At 33.1% G+C, this 19,553-nt stretch overlaps 1 protein-coding gene across 1 annotated transcript in view; it reads right to left on the minus strand.

The window, feature by feature from the left end:
- The window catches only part of LOC128672727 (C3 and PZP-like alpha-2-macroglobulin domain-containing protein 8), a 169,529-nt gene extending 156,451 nt beyond the window's left edge, over positions 1-13,078 (minus strand). The window contains exon 1 of the mRNA XM_053750068.1: positions 12,890-13,078. The gene's annotated coding sequence lies outside the window, so the exon portion shown is untranslated. The remainder of the gene's footprint in view (positions 1-12,889) is intronic.
- Between the last annotated feature and the right edge of the window lie 6,475 nt (positions 13,079-19,553).

Raw genomic sequence — 19,553 nt, forward strand, 5'->3', positions numbered from 1 at the left:
ACGTCAAAAATGCTCACCAAAAATGTATTATAACTCGAGTTGCTCCGTGCTTCGGCTGTATATGCAGACGTTAAAAACTGTTAATCCGCATTGATTTCGCAAAGTTACCCTGGTCTATGCTCGACTATTAATCTTTATGGAATGCAAATGCCAAAACGATTGGAATATCAAAATGGCTGATGATGATATGGTAGTAGATTTGTTTCACTGCATTTTCTTGTCGTGAATTATAAGACATAAGCTTCACAGCGACTATAGAGACAAAGTTTCACCACCTTCCAAAGATTTCTAGAATTAACTAACTACTATCACCATTGGTTTATCCACATTTTATATTAATGGCCAAATCAATTAAAGAGTTAAGTACACCCTACATGTTGGTCATAATGTAACTGTAGCAGTTAGGTACAATTAAGTCTAAAAAAACAATATAGGAACCAATATAAAAGAGGCAGGGGGAATAAACGCTGAAGTATTACACTAGTTTATAGTACAAGCATTGAATTTAGATAGACTTTGGTTCTATTGTCTTGATGCCAGCAGTACTAATTATTTGTTGGCGGAGTCTGATTGGTCGTAATAATCTTCTTGTCTTTTGTGTCTTGTTGTCATAAGAAACAGTGTTTTCGGCTTTTACAATCGTGTTTATTAGCATTAAGCATACTTATAATTCCGCCTATACATTATCACTCGTGTACCAAATTTCATAACAATCGTCCAGTAGATTTTGCTTGAAAGAGTAAGAAACATACACACATATATTCCCACAAAATTTCGCATTTATAATTTTAGCAGGATTCAAACTACAATGTCAAAGTTTATGCAATTGACGAGTAGAATCCCTAATTGTAGTTTCAAAATGGTCTTTTGTCTCCCGTTTTGTTCTACAAAACAACAATGTCTTCAGCATACAGAGCAATGTCGAAACTTTTGAATGACTCTTCCGTCAAAATGGTACGGTGCACAATACAGGTTTATGTCATTTATTAATTACACCGTTTAATTTATTATTTTGTATTTTTGACATCGGTGTTTTTCTAACCTATCCCAATCTCATTTTAATACGGAGAAAAAACTGTTCCCGAGGATATTAAGCGGGCGAGGCTACGGGTAAGTTAATATATATGTTACTGTAAACGCACGAACTACTCGTACGGTAAATCCTATGATATTCCGGTAAAACCTAAGATTTACCAACTGTTAATGGTAAAAGTCCGAACAATTTTGCGATTCGAACTTTTACCACCATTCACTTGGTAAATATAGGATTTACATCAAAGGCACGATAAATATTGAAAAAAATATGTCATATCGGGTTCGGGTAAGATATAGTCATACCTTACCTTTAAAATATATTGCCTTTAAAAGTTTTAAAAACATTTATAAATAAAAATACATACTTACCACATTAAAATAATTTAAAATAGGTAAGGATTTGACTAATTACTTAGTTAATTAATTACTCTTCTACTAGTTACATAAAAATATGCAAGGTTTTGACTGAAAAATATATGATTAAAAAGAATTACTCATTGTTTTATTCCCAAAACCAACATTTACCAGCAGTGGCAAAACCTAGCATATACTAAATTCTAATGGCAAAAGCCAGAAAAAATCGACAAATTTTTGTAAATCCTTACATTTACCAACCCATGCCGGTAAATCCTAAGATTTTCTGAAACAACCTAAGATTAACCTAATACGGGTTTTTACAATAACATACGCAGCCGCTGTATTTCAAATTTCATTTTATTTCTGTATGTTGATGTTACAGTACTCGGCTCTGTGTTCGGACACCAGTGTGTTTGATCTGGTATTATATTGTATACAGTTTATGTCTGTAGCCCTGTGGCAAATTCAGTTTGCTGTCGCTTAATTGTATTTAATGTCACAGCTCGAAATGAGGTCAACACAGTAGAATTATAATATTACGAGAAACCAGTAGTTGCTTTAAAAACTCTTTTTTTTTCACAGAATCGCTAACAGTTTAAAAAGTGCGAAAATCTGCTATTTTTATCATTTAATTTAGGTATGAAAAATAGTTGAGATAAGAAAAGCGCCTATATTATTAATTTTACATAGTATATTTTTTAATGAGTTTATTGAAATTTTCTAAACAAAATGATAATTTTAATTATTACATAAAACGGAACGGAATCTCCATTTAATTTTTCGATTGAAATTTATTTTCTTCTTAAAGCAGCTCTTGTTATCTCGATATTTTTAAAACTACCAATTGTGTACCGGATTTTTCCATGCAAAAATAAACCCACACAAACTCGTAAATAACAAATCAAAAGTAGACGGGAACAGAACTAAAGCAGTGCAATAAAACTTGTACTTTGAGAATTTCCAACGAAAATTCTTGATTACTCCCCAGGGACGGCCCTATCAAGAGTAAAAGGGATGCGCTGTACCCGGGTGCCAATTTCCAAGGGGCACCATTTCTTTTTTTTATATCACTGAGCAAACAAACAGGCACGGGCATGTCGGGCATCTGATGCGAAATGGTAACCGCAGCCTAATATTAATCCGTCCCGTTTTCTCCCGTATATTTCTAATGTATGAGCGAAATGCAAGATGATGATAAGTATCTGTTGTTTTCTGACTTAAAATAAAACAAGTTATTAAAAAAAATGCATGCGTCCATAATTCTTCCCCTATCGTGAACAACAACAACGCAGTGTAATAAAAGTTGCACACATGTCACAAAAAAAATCTGTCATTTTCATTCATAAAGGTGCGGAACCACTTACACTCAGCACGAATCTAAGTTGACATAATAAGTTGTGTCACGTATGGTCACACAACTTTTGTTAGCTAAATGGCAATAAAACGTCTCCTTTTATTTCGCTTCAATGTTGCAACTGACATTCGGTGTCATGTCATTTGAAAAATCTCAACAGGGGGCGCCAAAGTATAGCTTGCACTAGGGCGTTGCCAAGCAAGGGCCAGCCCTACTCTCCCTCCGAGCAGCGTATTAAAGTTGGGAACTTTTAAACAACAATATTCACATTGTCATTCTATGGCACAAACTGTTACTTTCGACTTATAAATACTGAACAGGGAAGGACATATTATTTTGTTAATATTGTTATTTTTGTTTTTATAAACTTTTCTCAAAATTTTTCGTGTACTTACAAATTGATCCACTTTGCTTTTGATCCAACTTTGAGACATTTGTTAACAAAAGTTAATTTATGCTCATGACTTTGTTAAGGATAAATATATCAAGATTTCTTTGACAATTTGTATATACTTGTTAAGTTTATAATAATATTATAGTCATTTGTAGGAGTTAATACTTTTGAGTCAATGCTTAAAATTTAAACTTTTTTTAGAAGTAATAAAATTATTTTACCCTTTCTATCATTGTATTCTTTTCATCTTTTCAATATTTTAAGAGGTTAATAAATGTGAGCTCTTCTGGTACTAATATTGTAAAGTTGAAGAGCCGTGTAAACAGAGCATAGCGTACTATAAATAAATAAATAAAGTATTTCTTAATAAAGATATGCAACATACTAATTTGGTCAAAGAAAAAGTAAGTAAAGGGATCGGGTTATCCTAGTACATGTCAACAGAAAGCCCAAACCAGGTCTAGACTTATTGCCAGCTACATACTGTCGTCGAACAGTTTGCCAAACTTTGACGGATTCGGTATACATTTATGATTTTCATTGCGGTAAATAAAAGCAACTCATACTAACTACGCAATGTTCACGCATCGCGTCGGCATGTGTCCGAGTTCGGCCACAGTGTGGAGCTAGCATAAGGGATATCTAGTATATAAGCGACAGTCGAAATTAAACAGTGTCCGTAACATTTAGCGTTTAAACTTCAATTGACATCACGAATGACCAAGCAAGTTACTATGCCACCCACCGTTGTAAACAGATCACAAGTATAAAAACACAAAATGAAATATTGCTACATAAATTTTAACTTATGCCAAACAATAACAGTACACATACAAGTCAGTTACGGTACTAAATCGTTGCAAACAGAGCACAGTACAGGCGACACTCCAAATGAAACAATGTCAGTAGCGACTGTAACTTTTAACATTTGTTACCGGAGAGGGTTAGGTGTTTGATTTGTTTTCGATCCCGAAGCTAAACTAGCTACATCTAGTCCTGTAACTGAGGATATAAATGATGGAAAACTCATTTCAACAATTTAATTTAAGTTTTGTTACGACTTGAATAAAACAAAAATGATAGATTTAGAAAATTCCGAGCTAGACTAGGAGCGCTTAACAATGATCAAAAACTTTCAATCCAAATTATTCAAAAATAAATATACGCTCAAACATACATGTAACTTTCTCCTTTTATGGAAGTCAGTAAAAAATATATTGTCCTTGCAACAGAAGGCGAGTTTTTTTACATGTTTACGATTTAATAAACAACAACTCATAAACACTAGTATCTTTGGTTGCCTCCACTTATTTCCTTCTTTTTCCAATAATGTCCATTATCCCATCGAGTCTTAATTAATGAAAATCTTTTTTGAGTCCATTCTTCTTTCTCTTTCCTTCTTCTTTCATGTAAACCTGAAAGAAAATTAATTAAGTGCCATTGTTTTCACTGAGAACCGTTTTGTATCAGGAAAGGGCTTCACTTTTTTCCTACTTAAAATTCTGTGTGGGGGATACTTTCTGATTATGATATCCTTTTTAATTAGGCAAGGGTCAGAATAGAATTAATTATTAATAAACCATTTTTTCATTTCAGCTGTTCTTAATATCTTGGACTTGGAAGTACAAAATTAAATAAAGAAATAAATAAATATATTAGGACAAATCACACAGATTGAGTTAACCCCAAAGTAAGTTCGAGACTTGTGTTATGGGATACTAACTCAACGATACTATATTTTATAACATATATATATATATATATATATATATATATATATATATATATATATATATATATATATATATATATATATATATATATATATATATATATATATAGATAAACATCAAAGACCCAGGCCAATCAGAAAAAGGTCATTTTTCATCATGACCCGACCGGGGATCGAACCCGGGACCTATCGGTTCAGAGGCAAGCACATTACCAATGCTCCGCCGAGGTCGTCGAAATAAAAAAATATAAAAATCTCGATAAATTACGATGATATTTTCAAGTATTCCTAGATTATTCCATATGCGCGGCACTGTTTATACACGTGAATATGTTAATGTCATATATCATCAATGATTTTATTGTATAGATTAGGCTTGTATTAGATAGATGTGTAACAATTAGTAAATTAAATATATCATTTTATTTAATTTTTGCCCAATATTTATTTGTTCTATCATGTTAAAAGCTATATTTTTCTTTATTCGAGTAAAGCCCTTCCGCAATAACATGTCAGAGATGCCAAGATGAAATTAAAAAACAAACATACCAGTAGTCTATCTACTTCATGACACGAACCAAATTCTTTCGGAAAAATACGTTGATAATTTTCTCATACCGTACGCGTTACATGGGAGTAAGTGACTTTGACATATGTCTTTCTTTAGCATTCATATGTATTAATCGCTGTTCAAATATTTAGAAGCATTTAAAACTAACTGTCGCTTCGTCCGCGGTAGCCTATGTTTAACCTCGGCTCACTAACTATATCTATACCAAATTTCTTTAAAATCGGTTCTGTGGTTTAGCCGTGAAAAAATCTTCCGTATGTATAATATTACTAGCGGTCCGTCCCGGCTTCGCTCGGGTATAATAAATTATACACCTTCGTCAGTAGTCACACTAAATACAGTTGCGTAGTTTCAACGATCTAAGCATACATAGGGACAGACAGCGGGAAGTGACTTTGTTTTATATATTCATCACTATGTAGTGATATTATGTATTAAATGTCTTCCACATACATCGAAGATGCATAGATTGTTGAGAACATAAAATTACTGCTAACTTTGAAATAAGGCTCATCTTAAACAACACTAGAATTTTATGAAATATTAGTAACGATTATACAACTAAAACTTCCTCTGTCTATTAAAAAATCCGCATCAAATTCCGCTGCGAAGTGTTCGTTGATACGAGTAACTTTCTGTGGAGTAACTCGAGTATTCGGTATCACGTGACCTGAGCACGTGACTGATACAGTGTTGCCATTTAAAATGCAGACTCTTTCATTTTCAAGCGTGCTGGTGTCAAGCAGCCAGTATGAAAACACATTAAATTCCGGAATATTAATATTTTTTACAAAAATCCCTGTAAAAATTAGTATTTTTTTTTTTCATTAACTAATACGTTTACTTGTTATGATGACTGGGCAGGGTAGATTTTAAGGTTGGATTGCACTTTAACGTGCGCATAAAAAATTTGTCTAAACGTTAGCGGCAACTCACCCTAAGATTTAATTTTCACACAACTGCGGAAAAGAGGAATATATTATTATTTTTTTGTTTGAAATAGATTTCACCAAAGAATTTACAATATTAGATGTATAGAATGTTTTTCGATTAGACCTTTGAGTTTGCCAAGCCTTGGCTCAGTCTTCCCCGTGTAATAAAGACGTATTTATAGGTCTGGCATTATAATTTTATCAAAAGTAAATAGTAATTCAGATTTTTTATAATTAAAAACAGTACCTAATAGTAAAAACAAAAAGCATGACTTAACAAAAGTGATTCACCGATTGATCTAAACCAACAAAAGAATTTAAACTTTTAATGGAAGTAAAGTAAAATGTGAGCCTTTTTACAGTGTCAATAAGGAAAAATAGCATTCACTCTTTATTTCGACTCGGCTCCTCCAATTTATGTTCAAAGCGCAATTTGTACAAGTCAAATAAATGACCATTCTTTGTGTTATCAAATACTCTTTGTATTTTGTAGAACTGACTTTAAATATACAAAGAATGATAATGTTTTAATAGTTTTCAGTATTTCATTAACTTTTGATGAGAAATAATTATAGAAGTTTTTTTACAAAAATCACATTTTTAACACAAGCTTTTATTGTTGTTGTCAGAGAGATCTCATTGCATTCAATTTATGATAAAATATTGTCTAAATAGTAAACCATTGAGACATACTAGATTTACATCTAAAATATGATATTTATGGCATATTTATTGAGGTTCAATGTAATCTCATTAACCTATATTTTCCCGGATAGATTCTAATGTTGTTTAGTTCTTTTTGTTATCTCTAGGATCGATTTGGCATTCCACTGTCTTTATATAGGTATTATATAGGAACATATAAAGACAGAAAAGTGATTTAAAAAACACAAATGACAGAAAATTCACAGTTCAGAGTGTCACACTCTGAACTGTAGTAAAATGAGTGAAATTCAGAAAACTAAGGATGCCGAAAAGTGAAAGGTGAAATTAAGAAAGCGAATCCTGGGCTTAGACGCCTTACAGATAATAAAGTAACCAGGAAAACGCCCAGATAATAGAGACAGAAATGTAAAAAATATAAATTGGGAACTAGTTATTTCAAATGAAGTGAAAGGGCGAGACGTTTGAGTGACCTCGCACAATGAGGCCCTTTCGACCCCGGTGCGTAAAAAATTCAGAGACCCCATGAATATAAACTTGTACAGTCGACTATAAAGTGTGGTCGGGTTCGAATCCCTTTATTTAACACTTTCGGACAGGCACGGGTGACGGCGGTTTGGGCGTTAAATAAAAATAGACCGAATGGTTTTAGTTAGTTTTAGGCTGTGAATAATTTTGAAGCTTTTAATAATATCCTTACATGTTTTAATAGGAAGTCCACATGTCGCGTCTCTCTGTCCATGTGAATGTGTTAAACTCAAAAACTATCGAACGGATTTGTATCCCGTTTTAATTAACCAATAAATTAGGAGGGTATGGGGGATGATTTATTATGATTTTACCCGAGCAAAGCCAGACGGGCCACTAATTTATTTCTATATTCACAATTCAATATACTTTTGTCATGCAGTGAGCCTTAAATCTGATCAGAATAAATTGGCTGTATCAACTTGTGTGTGAAATGGAGAAGGCAATGGCAAACCACTCCATTAATAGTGCCGAGAACGTCATTTTGTTTCATTCCACGTAATTACCACGACCGACAGCCATGAGGAATACGATGATGAAGAATATGAGTAAGTAGTTCCTACAAGAAACAAAGTAGGTTGATCAGCAAGTAGGTTATTACACACAACACCCGCTAATTCAATTATGTGCACATTGTACAAAGAGCCACTTGGTCGTAAGATTTCAGAAATCACCTCTGGCGACCCTGAGGCTGTTGGCCCCTGACTTACTAACTCGATTATCGGTTTATTGCACTTGTGTTCCCCTTTTGCTCCTAAATTCCATTATTATTTTGTAGAATTTACTCTCGGACAGGCTATATATATGGCTTATAATAATAGTGAACTATCAAAATCGCGATTATTTATCCATGAAAATCATATTGTGCTAAAATGTATCGAAAAATTACCTAAATTATTAACTTGTTGCCAAATCACCTAACTCCAATAATTGAAGTTGTGGAACTCAAGACACACACAATGGCACCTATAATTTTTAACAAAATTCCATAACAATACAAAGATATGAATTTAAACTTATTTAAAAAGAACCTCAGATCGTTACTGATTGATAAAATGTTATTAAAAATTATGAGTGTATGAGAATACAATAGAATTAGCGAACATTGGGCTCCACGCTCAATGGATGAGCAATATATATAATATTCTCTAGCAGCTTTCCATCGCTATACCTATTTGCGAAAAACCATTCAACCAATCCCAGCCGTGATAAACATCATGCATGATTGATTAACGAAAATAAAACCTTTGTGTATCATTCAAGGCGTGAACCGTAGTAGGGTTATAAACCCTTTCTGACGGATTAAAATATGTATGGAGAAAGGGCCGTGCTGTTAAACATTATTTAATGTTGGTGGGGTCTAGATTTGTTTCTTACGTTTTAACTTGGGGCAAAAAATATATATATAATATATATACATACTAGATGTTCGCCGCGAACTTAGACCTCGCGAACACAATAAATTTTTACAAAATTGTAAATATTTCAAAAACGACTTTTGTTGGCTCACGAACATAAAAATTATATTGACGCATCCTACATACCTTTTAAATTTCACCGAAATCAGACCAACAACGGTTCGAAAGTTATCGCAATATAAACATACATACATACACACAAAAATATATTTATGCCTCAAGTTGATTGCAATTAAAGACTACTTGAATATTTTTCATGTTTTTCACCAAGTCCAATGACATTGCACAGCCGCCATATTTGTTTTTTTAACGAATGTAACGATACCTAAATTATGTAAATGCGTTCAGTGGTTTTGGAGATATGACGTAATAAAGAATATTACATACAGACATGATACGCGCAGTACCCTTACTTTGCAGTCGCGTAATAAAATATCCAATTGTATTCCTAATGTTCTCATAATTTTCTGCATACGAAATAGTGCCTTTTACACTCTTCTTTCTTCATTTAACTTTTTCACAAGTAAACTTCCTTAAATAATAAAACTCCGCCATTTAAACAGACAAAACCTTGATTTTGTTTCGTTTTTACGAAAGGCAATATAAAACTCTAAACAAACTCTGACGTTCTTCTCGTAAAAACGTTTGTTTTTGTGAGGATTTCCTTAGTTTTAATACGATGACATGTGTCCATGAGTTCTTACCAATGTTTTGTACATTATGTACGTTGGACATCACATTATGAGCGTCACATGAGCCAAATACTACAGTGAAAAGTTTCATAGCTTTTTCCTAAAAAGTATATATATATATTTCAATCAAATATATTTCAACCAAAACATATATGTCACAGGATATGACGCCATATCCGATACTCAAAGCGCTTATTCCGAGCTACGTGTAAAATCAACGGCAATTCCGGTCGGAATCCAAAGGGATGAGGGTTGAAATTGTGTCTTATCTTAGAGTGAAGCCGCGTACAGAATTCTGTTCTTGCTATTTTTGGCCTGGGAATTACACAAATGGCGGTAACTTGCGGTAACTTGACTCACTGGAGTAAATTTTCTGAAATTCGTATTCAAAAAGTATTAAAAAGGCAACGTTCTTGACGTTGCCTTTTTAAGACATTCATCTTTAATATCCGTATACTAGTATCCAACCGTAATAAAACATAGTAAATCTGTATCTGTTAACTCTATTAGTGAACCCTACTAAATATGTACACATCCCACTTCTTACTTAATCAAGCAAAATATTTTTAAGCGAAAACCAATTTGTATACAAGAATCTTTCGGAAACGGCGCGCGAGGCTTATCCAAAAAATATATTTTATTTTTCAAATTTACTACGAAAAATAAACACTATAGCTTGCTGGTACTTTAGTGAGAGGGCACAACCAAAAAATATTATTCTTCATAATTGCTATGAACAAAACAGTATAGGTTGCTGGTTCTATATACAATATTAAACGGTTAAATACATCATCGTTTTTACATTACGTCAGTATTTCCCATATAACTGAGCAACAAACACGGCAAGGAAACCCGACGCGGCGCGGGGCATCAATATCAAATGTTATTGTAAACGTATGTTGTTATTTAATAATACTTTATTTAAAAAATGTAAAGGGCGGGATTAAATACTAGGACTGTTTTACCAGTCAATCGAAGTGCAAAATCAAAGAACCAGTATTTATATACGTCTGTACGTATGTACGTACTTGTGGCTTACATTATCGCGGTAATTACTTGAACCCACAAAACTTTGCATAGCGTCGTGTAATAGCGCGTCGCGCACCTAGGACTGCGGCTAACCTAGATGAAAAAAACACGTGAATGGCCAACATGTAAGCTACAGAACAAAGAAAAAGGGGTCGTTTATGAAGCAAAAGAAACCATTTACGTTTTCTCGAAAAATGTTCTTTATGTTGTACAAGTTGATGGCGTGTAGACTTGGCATCGAGTAGATATGTTTAGATACCAACTAGCTGCGCCCCAGGCCTTCGCACTCTTGGGAATTTCGGTATAAAAAGTATCCTATGTGTTATTCCAGATTAATTCTAACTCGTGAACCAAATTTCATTACAATCCGTCCAGTTCATTTTGCGTGAAAGATTAACAGAAATTTATCAATTCAAACAAACTTTCGCTTTTATAATACTTATTCGTAGGATAGTAATAGGTATATTATTAGAATTTCTAATATTAATAAGATTCTACCATTTAGATACTCCAACAGCATTATTATACTAGTTCTCACTAAATACTAATAATATAAACGCGAAAGTCTGTCTTGTGCCGATTTCGATGAAATTTGATATAGAGACAGAGAGCCTGTCAATGCCAAATTTTGTAAAGTACGATAGTGTCAAAACATGCTTCAGCTTAAAGTATGCTTCATCTTTTTTGTGATTAACTGAGATATTGACGATGATAAGTTGTGAGCGTACGCACAAAATAAAGGCGGGTGAAGCCTCGGGCAAAAGCTAGTAAGTGATATCAATAGTAATAATGTAAGCAAATAGAACGGATAATAATACAGATCCCTTTATCTCCACAATCGAATCATAGAAAATCATCCCTTATAACACTCGAGGAGGCAAAGTTTTCGAGCGGACCTCGACGATATTGAAGACTAATATTGTCAGTTATTGCGGAAATTCTGTATTATACTCGACACATATGTATCTCTTTAAATATCAGGAAGTAATAAAAGGAAACGCGACGTGATCTGTGATGTAAACATTATCCTGATGAAAAAAATCTGTTACGAATATAAAAGGCTTATTTTTTTTTACGAAAATATCACAAGTTAAAAGTTTAACTTGTCTTCGTATCTGTGTGTTCATCGGTGGCATCTTAGAAGCCTAACCTAAGCCTTAGCTGGACCGATTTTGATTTAGTTTGTCTTGTTTGAGACATAATTTAATCGAGTGTGTTCTTAGCTATGTCCGGAAAATGCGTGTTCTTGGAAACCGTTTCGTTTTCATTGTAAAGGGTTTCTTTACTTATATTTTATTGTCACAAGCTTTTAATGTCGCCAGAGAAATTTTGCTGCGTTCAAAGCGTGAAGTAACCCGTTGATGAGTTCCGTCGTTGGTGACCGAACCTGGTTGCAGCATTAGATCATGCTTATCATAACGTAACATGCAAGATTTGATTTACAGAAAATTAAAAATTGCGACAGTTAATTTCCTCACGGTTGGCCCAAAAGTGAGGAAATTAAAGTGTCTAATGGCCAGTGGACCATCTTTATGAGTGGAATAAAGAATGTTTTCATTCCACTCATAAGGACAGCTTAGTGTCCTTATAGGATTATATTATAGCTTGCTAACTTAATAATTTTGATTATGTTGTCAATCAAAATTTTTCAATACAGTTGCATGTAATAAATATGTGTTCTTGTAGCAAATAAACGCAATATCTATCTATAATTACTATAGAATTAGTTTAAAACTGATGTAAAAGTTTACCGACTTGTATAGCTTAATAAATTACACAATTAAAAGAGTAATTCATACGCATTACAATAATAATGATACTTGCTGGTTAAATCAAAGTAATATTTGATCGATTTGATTCGATAAAGTACGATTTGGTCTTAACTTCTTCATTTCTATTCTTATCAATAAAGCACTTTAGTATAAAAATATTACCTAAAAATAAAATATTATTTATTTTCCTTTTAAGGCAAAATATTTAAAAGTATCAAATTCGAAACATTTTCTATTTTCATCGATTTTAATAATAAAAATATATATATATATATCATTAATCGTCAATATACGCTTATAAAATATTGTATTTCGCATGAATAATTCAAGCTACATTTATACAGCACCCAATTCAGAATACGAGACAAGATTTTTATAACATAATCAAGTGAGATAATAAAAACAATCTTACCAAATCAACTCCACGACAAAATTCCTCCATGCACGCACAATTAACATAAAAATCCGTTCACGTAACCAGAAAATTCGCAAGTGGATTTTAGACCGCGGATTTTAAATCGCAGGCGGGGCACTGTGTCAAGGGCTCGTAGCACTGCTACGACGTAGACGTCCGCGCTGTAGCGGAGACCCGCACGACAGCCTCACGTTGCTACCAGCTACGAGGGGAGATTCGTAGCCAATCGAAGTGAAGCTGCGTTGTATTTGTGTGTGCTCTACTTTGGTATTCTATTTTATGATAATATTATATGCCTTTTTGTGTTCAGTAGAGTAAAATACCTTGAAAGCATGAAGGCTGATATAATCAGTAATAAAACCATAGATTGAAATTATACTAGGATGAATCACATAGCGTTTCGATTTCAAAACTGTTGAGCAAATGTTTTCTTAAAATAAATTAAAAATCAATCAAATTTAAAAATTAAATTAAATGATAAAGAAAATTATGTACAATAAATTAGCAAGCATTGTAGTAGAAACATGTGCCTTATACATTGAAGTAATAATGAATAAATTATGTAGTTTTTTTTTAAGTGTCATGGCTCCATCGTTCGCCAAAACGATGATTTTGCCAACGTCATAATATAAATATTAAAATTGAAGTAATAACTTAGCATCAAAAATTAACAATTGATACACACGATTTAATTGTATGTGATAAAATCTATTCTTCAGATAGAGCATCATGCAAGACCGACGCAGTTGAGCTAAATAGAATGAGATAACAAGCAAAGTTGGGCAATGCTGTTCTCGAGCCAGAACGAGACAACAACATTGCACCCAATCCATTACGTCCGCTCCACACATTGGGCCAACATTCAGACCAATAGACGTACATTGCGTGTTATTGTCTCGCGTTAATACATCGCTCAAATTAAAACTAAGCAATGGATTTAAAGTTATCGTGATTATCGGTGAGTAAAGGTTGGTCATACAGGCGGTAGGGACAACGAAAAAGGGCAAAGTTTCTCCCGTGAATTATTGAAATGAATTATATTTTATGTTGCTAATTGACTCGCTGACGCTACTTCCAGACGATAATTCGTTCAAAAATTTTGGATGCATTAATTAAGTTACTTTATCTTGAGCAAATGGATACGGTGCGATCTCGGTGAATTTTAATGTAATTAGTTAAGATATTTTGGTAAAAGCATTCAACAGGTTCACTACTACGTAGGTAACTGAAGTGTGTCTTTTGTCAAAGCTCAATTTTTTCCAATATTTAATTTTAATGAACAAGTAACAAATTTAAAAGCAAATTAAAAAAAAAAAAAAAATTTTACTTTAAACACAGGTTATGGTAAGTCTTATAGTACCTTAACTTTAACAAATGTGCCGCCGTCGATTAGATAAAATAGCGAAATTTGCATTGTTGTGCTGCACAGGCTTGTGTACAGTCAAACGCACGTAAAGTTCTCCTGCAAAAAATAGATGAAGTGGTAATATCGAATTTGAAGACTTTAGGTATATGTGCAGTTGACTGTACAGATAGAGTCAAAGACGGAAATATACAACAGAAATGTTTTTCACTTCATTTGAAGTCAGAAGTTTTGTACCTCAAAGGTTCGATGACAGACGGACGGTTGAGAAGGGTCAGTTTGCGAAACGTGCCGACCAAAACAAAGGTTTCTGTTAAGGAACCGTCAACTTTGTATTATATTGACCGTTATATTAAATAAAAGTGCAATAAATTGTTGATAGACTAGTTGTGAGCCGCGTACTAAGCCCTCGCGAACACAATATTTTTTTTACAAAATTGTGAATATTTAAAACTTAACCGAATGCCCTACGAATTTAACCAACAAATCTTTTAAATTTCATCAAAATCAGACCAACGGTTCGAAAGTTATCGCGTTACAAACATACCTACATACATAAAAAAAGGATTTGTAGACATCGCTCGCATCGCTCTCTCTCTGTCAATGAAAATCAACTCACGCTTTTAGATAATTGGAAATTAAGTAATTACTTAACTTATACTAGCAACCCGTCCCGGCTTCGCTTGAGTAAAAACATAATAAATAATACGCCCAAACCTTCCTCAGGGATCACACTATTAGGTGAAAATCGCATGGAAATCTATGCAATAATAATACGAGTAGTTTTTGAGTTTATCGCGAATAGACAGACAAACACGGCAGAGGATGCAATATGGCATCTCAAAAATGCGAAATTATATGGCGAAATGTTACAAGAAGCTATCATTAACTATAACAAAGTCGACATTGTGAGATATTTTATACGCATCTTAACAATCCCTACCGAGATCATCGTGTTTGTTTCAACTTTGTGCATATTATTATCCGCTAGTTCATAACTTTCAGACGGATTTTAAGGGCTTAATTCAAATTTTGTGTACCAAAAAGACTTATTAATATACAATTTCACATAACTTTTAACCGTATATGCAACGGAATAGAGTTGATTTTGCATTAAGTTTGCGATTTTGTTAATAAATGTTATGGGCTTATGAAAACAAAACTTAAATGGGGTCCTTTTGGTCATATCAGTTATGGTGGTTTTAAAAATTATAACAAAATTTGTATTATTCATACATAACTATACGTTTTTTTTTGCAACAATAAATTTTTAAATTTTTAATAACATTTCATATAAATACGTAAATCGTACCACTATTTATCCAATTTCAATTTGTTTTTCACCGTCATTGACGATTTTTGGGTATTTATTTATTACCTAACTGCAAAAGAAGGGTATTGGTTTTAAAATAATGTAAGTACTGTAAACAATATTCAATCATAACAAGAAACTTCAAAAAATAAAAAAACTAAGTTCAAAAAAGATTTCTTTCAATTAATATTTGAAAGTTATTGTATAGTTTACAATGGATATAATAACCGAGCCATCACTATGTACATATGATCCGAATCTCATCGGCTGAGGAAGAAACCGTGAAAACGCTCAGATGAAAGAGATAGAGTGATACCTATGGTTCTATTTACATCCAAAAGTAGAACGTGCCACAAACAATAATTTAGCAGAATATGTGGGCAAATACATCTTTACGAAAAACAAGAGGGTATCTATAAAAGGCGCCTTTTCACGTCCTCGACCGTCCCACAGATCTATAGAACCGCACTAGGCCGAACGATTTTTACCGCCAAAACACACCGCAGATAAAATAAATAAACAATTTTTTTTGCAAAAAAATACGAATAGGTACATAAAAATTGGTGTTAAAAAAAAACTTCAACCTGCACGATTTACCGGTATGCAAAAATAAATAAAAAAACTGAGAGAATTTGTAATCATTCTGATGATATCTCAATCAATATACTTAAATATAAAAATTCTCCGCTGACTGACAGATAAACTAAGATTACTAGACGTAAAAAACTGAAATTTGGTGTATAGATTCTTTGAGAAGTGCTAACAAGTAAGCACTAACAAAATCTTTCCCTACGCAAATCATTCAATGACCATAGAGCGGCTTCCAGCCTGCTCAAAAAAACCGCTCGTGTAATCGCACCCCTACAAGCACGACATAGCCACGACGTGCCCCCTAATTCTATCATCCCCTATGAGGGGTTGGCAAACTGTCAGTGGCATTAATACTTGTCTTTGAAACTGTCGAAAATGATTTCCAAATGCGGATTACGTGCACTAAAATAATAAATATCTAACTTTTCATAAGCGTGGTCTTTTTTAACCCCCGACGCAAAAAGAGCGGTGTTATAATTTAACGTGTCTGTATGTGTATCTGTCTGTGGCATCGTAGCTCCCAAACGGGCGAACTGATTTTCGTTTAGTTCTCTTTGTGTCATAGATAATTTTATCCCGAGTGTTCTTAGCCATGTTTCCTAAAAACAGGTTAAATCGTTCAAAAGTTGTAGCGAAATGAATATTGAAAGACGGGGGTTTTTTAATTTGTCTAATAAATAAACGTGTATGTAACATTTATTTATATATCTAAGGCTGTATGTTTTCAAATAAAATAAATATTTTTTTTTTGTTTTACAAAATATTACTTATGCGTATAAATAATACAAATTTAGAAGAACATTGTTAAAAACCACAAAGGTTTATCTACAATGATGACGTCAGTTAAACTATAAGTATATTAATTTCATTTATTATATTTATTTTTATAAATTTGGAAAATATGTTTGCTAATTTCTCTGAAGTTTGTATTAGCGAAGTACCTATAAGTTAATTACGAATTTATGCTCTGATACACGACTGCAAGGAAATGATATTTAATGCTCATATCTTGTATATAATAATACTTTTTTACCGTTTAAACGCCTGAAATAATTTATTAGCAATCTATTTCCGGGTTGAAATTGGATTTCATTGAATATGTATTTTAGTTTTTACATCAAAATTCCATTTACTAAAACTTCGAACCTTTGAAACTTTCACATCCCATGTTTTAGGATATCTGTGTTTCAGTTTTATGCCTTTCCTATTCAATTAACCATGTTCTCAATTATAAATAAATATATATATACGGACAAATCACACAGATTGAGTTAACCCCAAAGTAAGTTCGAGACTTGTGTTATGGGTTATTAACTCAACGATACTATATTCTATAACGTAGGTATATACATATACGAGTAGATAAACATCCAAGACCCATGTTAATCTGAAAAATATTATTTTCCATGTTCCCCTGACCGGGGATCGAACCCGGGACCTCCGGTGTAGCAGTCCGGCGTGATGACCATTAGACCACGGAGGTCGTCCAAAATTGTCATAATAATAAAATTAAACCGGCCAAGTGCTTGTTGTACTCGCTACAAATGGTTCAGTACTAATTAACTATTAAGATGGAAAAAAATCACATTTACTGTATAGCCTCCGTGAATATGCATTTTATTCTATTTATTTTAGTATTTATTATTACAGCAGCAACAGAAATATCATCTTATAGATGTTGCCCGGGGCTTCGCTCGTTTCTAATGGTGAAAGAATTTTTTAAATCGGTAGTTTCGGAGATTGCCTCAAACATACAAACTCTTATAATAAGATGATAGTTCAGACAGATGATAGATGACAGATGATAGTTTCTACTGTCAACTATCACGGCTCATAAGATATAGCTTGGTGACAGACGGACGACTGGCGGCGGCTTAGTACCTAATAAGATCTCGTTTTACGGAAACTTATATACTAATAATTTTTGACATGAAATAGATGAATCAGAAAAAATACCGGATTGCACTCCGGGAGTGCCGGCAGAAGTGAAAACTCGAATACGTTGTGCATTTTAAACATCTTACGAATTCTCGATCGAGGGTCACGTGTCCTGACGCGAGTTTATAATTTTTTACCCATCGCACAGTGTGCACAACGCCGCTAAAGAAGTTTTCACTTCAAAAAACGAGAAAGCACATTGAACAATTGCTATCATCTGAGCCGAAAACTTTTACAAATTTATAAATTTCCCAAAATTTACTTTAATTCATTGGAATACAGTACCATGTAAGTATGTTTGTTTTTCTCTTCTTACGAACAATTGAATCAATACACTTGAATATATAATGTTGATACAATGCTTGGTTGATATAATGTAAGGAATGCAAAATTTCTACACAAATGGAAAATAATATAATCATTTGTAAATTTTATCTTTTTTACTACTACTAACGCAAACAGGAAAGTTAATATACATTTTTTGTTTAAATTTTATCTTGTACTTTATATCTAATGCCACTATTGGTTCATAATATTTTCTAACAGACTAAATAATAAACAAGAGCTATTATGATTGGTCTACACCAATATGATTCGCTAAGTCGACATGCTTTTGAATATATTTTTGCAAAACCTATGTCATAGCAATGGAACCACGCAAATCTTTCACGTAATCTTTTTGTCAAAAATATTTAGTGCCAGTTTCACACTGTCGTCGAACAGTTTGCCAAACTTTGCGATTCGGTCGAACACATTGCTGGTTTTTCATTGCGGCAAATAAAAGCGTTCGTACTAACAACGCAATGTTCGCGCATTCGCGTCGGCATGTGTGCGATTTCGGCGACATAATAATTTCTTTATGTCAATGGCAGCGTCTGTTCACGGCATATAAATCAGGATCCCAATCACGTCGGGCACCCCTTTACTGAGAACGTGTTGATACAGAACAATATAGATTAATTTTGGACAGCGTACATGTGCCGCCCTGGGTTCATTCCAAGAACTCTGAAGCTTAGTTAGCGATACAAATAGAGCAATTAGAATTTTACTTTGTTAATCACAATTTTAAATAAAAATTTTAGCATACTGTTTACGCTTCGACAGCTTGTCTAGTAATGATTGAGATAAATAATAAACAATACTGATGTTTAGATTCTTTCTGAGCTTGTTGTAAACTAAAAAGTGCATTTATATGATTATTAACCAAAAGTCGCTCATTCTTGAAGAGTCAAGTCAAGAGAGAAAAGTCTTGCTCAATTAGTAATATTATATTTCATAGAACATTAAAAAAAAAAAAGAATTAATTTAAAACCCTACGTACATAATTAGGTACTATTATTAATTATGTCAGGATTAATAGCCGCTGTACTAATAAACTTACAACACCAACACACCTACTAACAAACCTTATTGTGAAAGCAAGGAATAAATGAATTGAATTAAAACAAACAATAAAA

The sequence above is a fragment of the Plodia interpunctella genome, chromosome 9, assembly GCF_027563975.2.
Source record: "Plodia interpunctella isolate USDA-ARS_2022_Savannah chromosome 9, ilPloInte3.2, whole genome shotgun sequence".
In the NCBI taxonomy this organism is placed as follows: Eukaryota; Metazoa; Arthropoda; class Insecta; order Lepidoptera; family Pyralidae; genus Plodia; species Plodia interpunctella.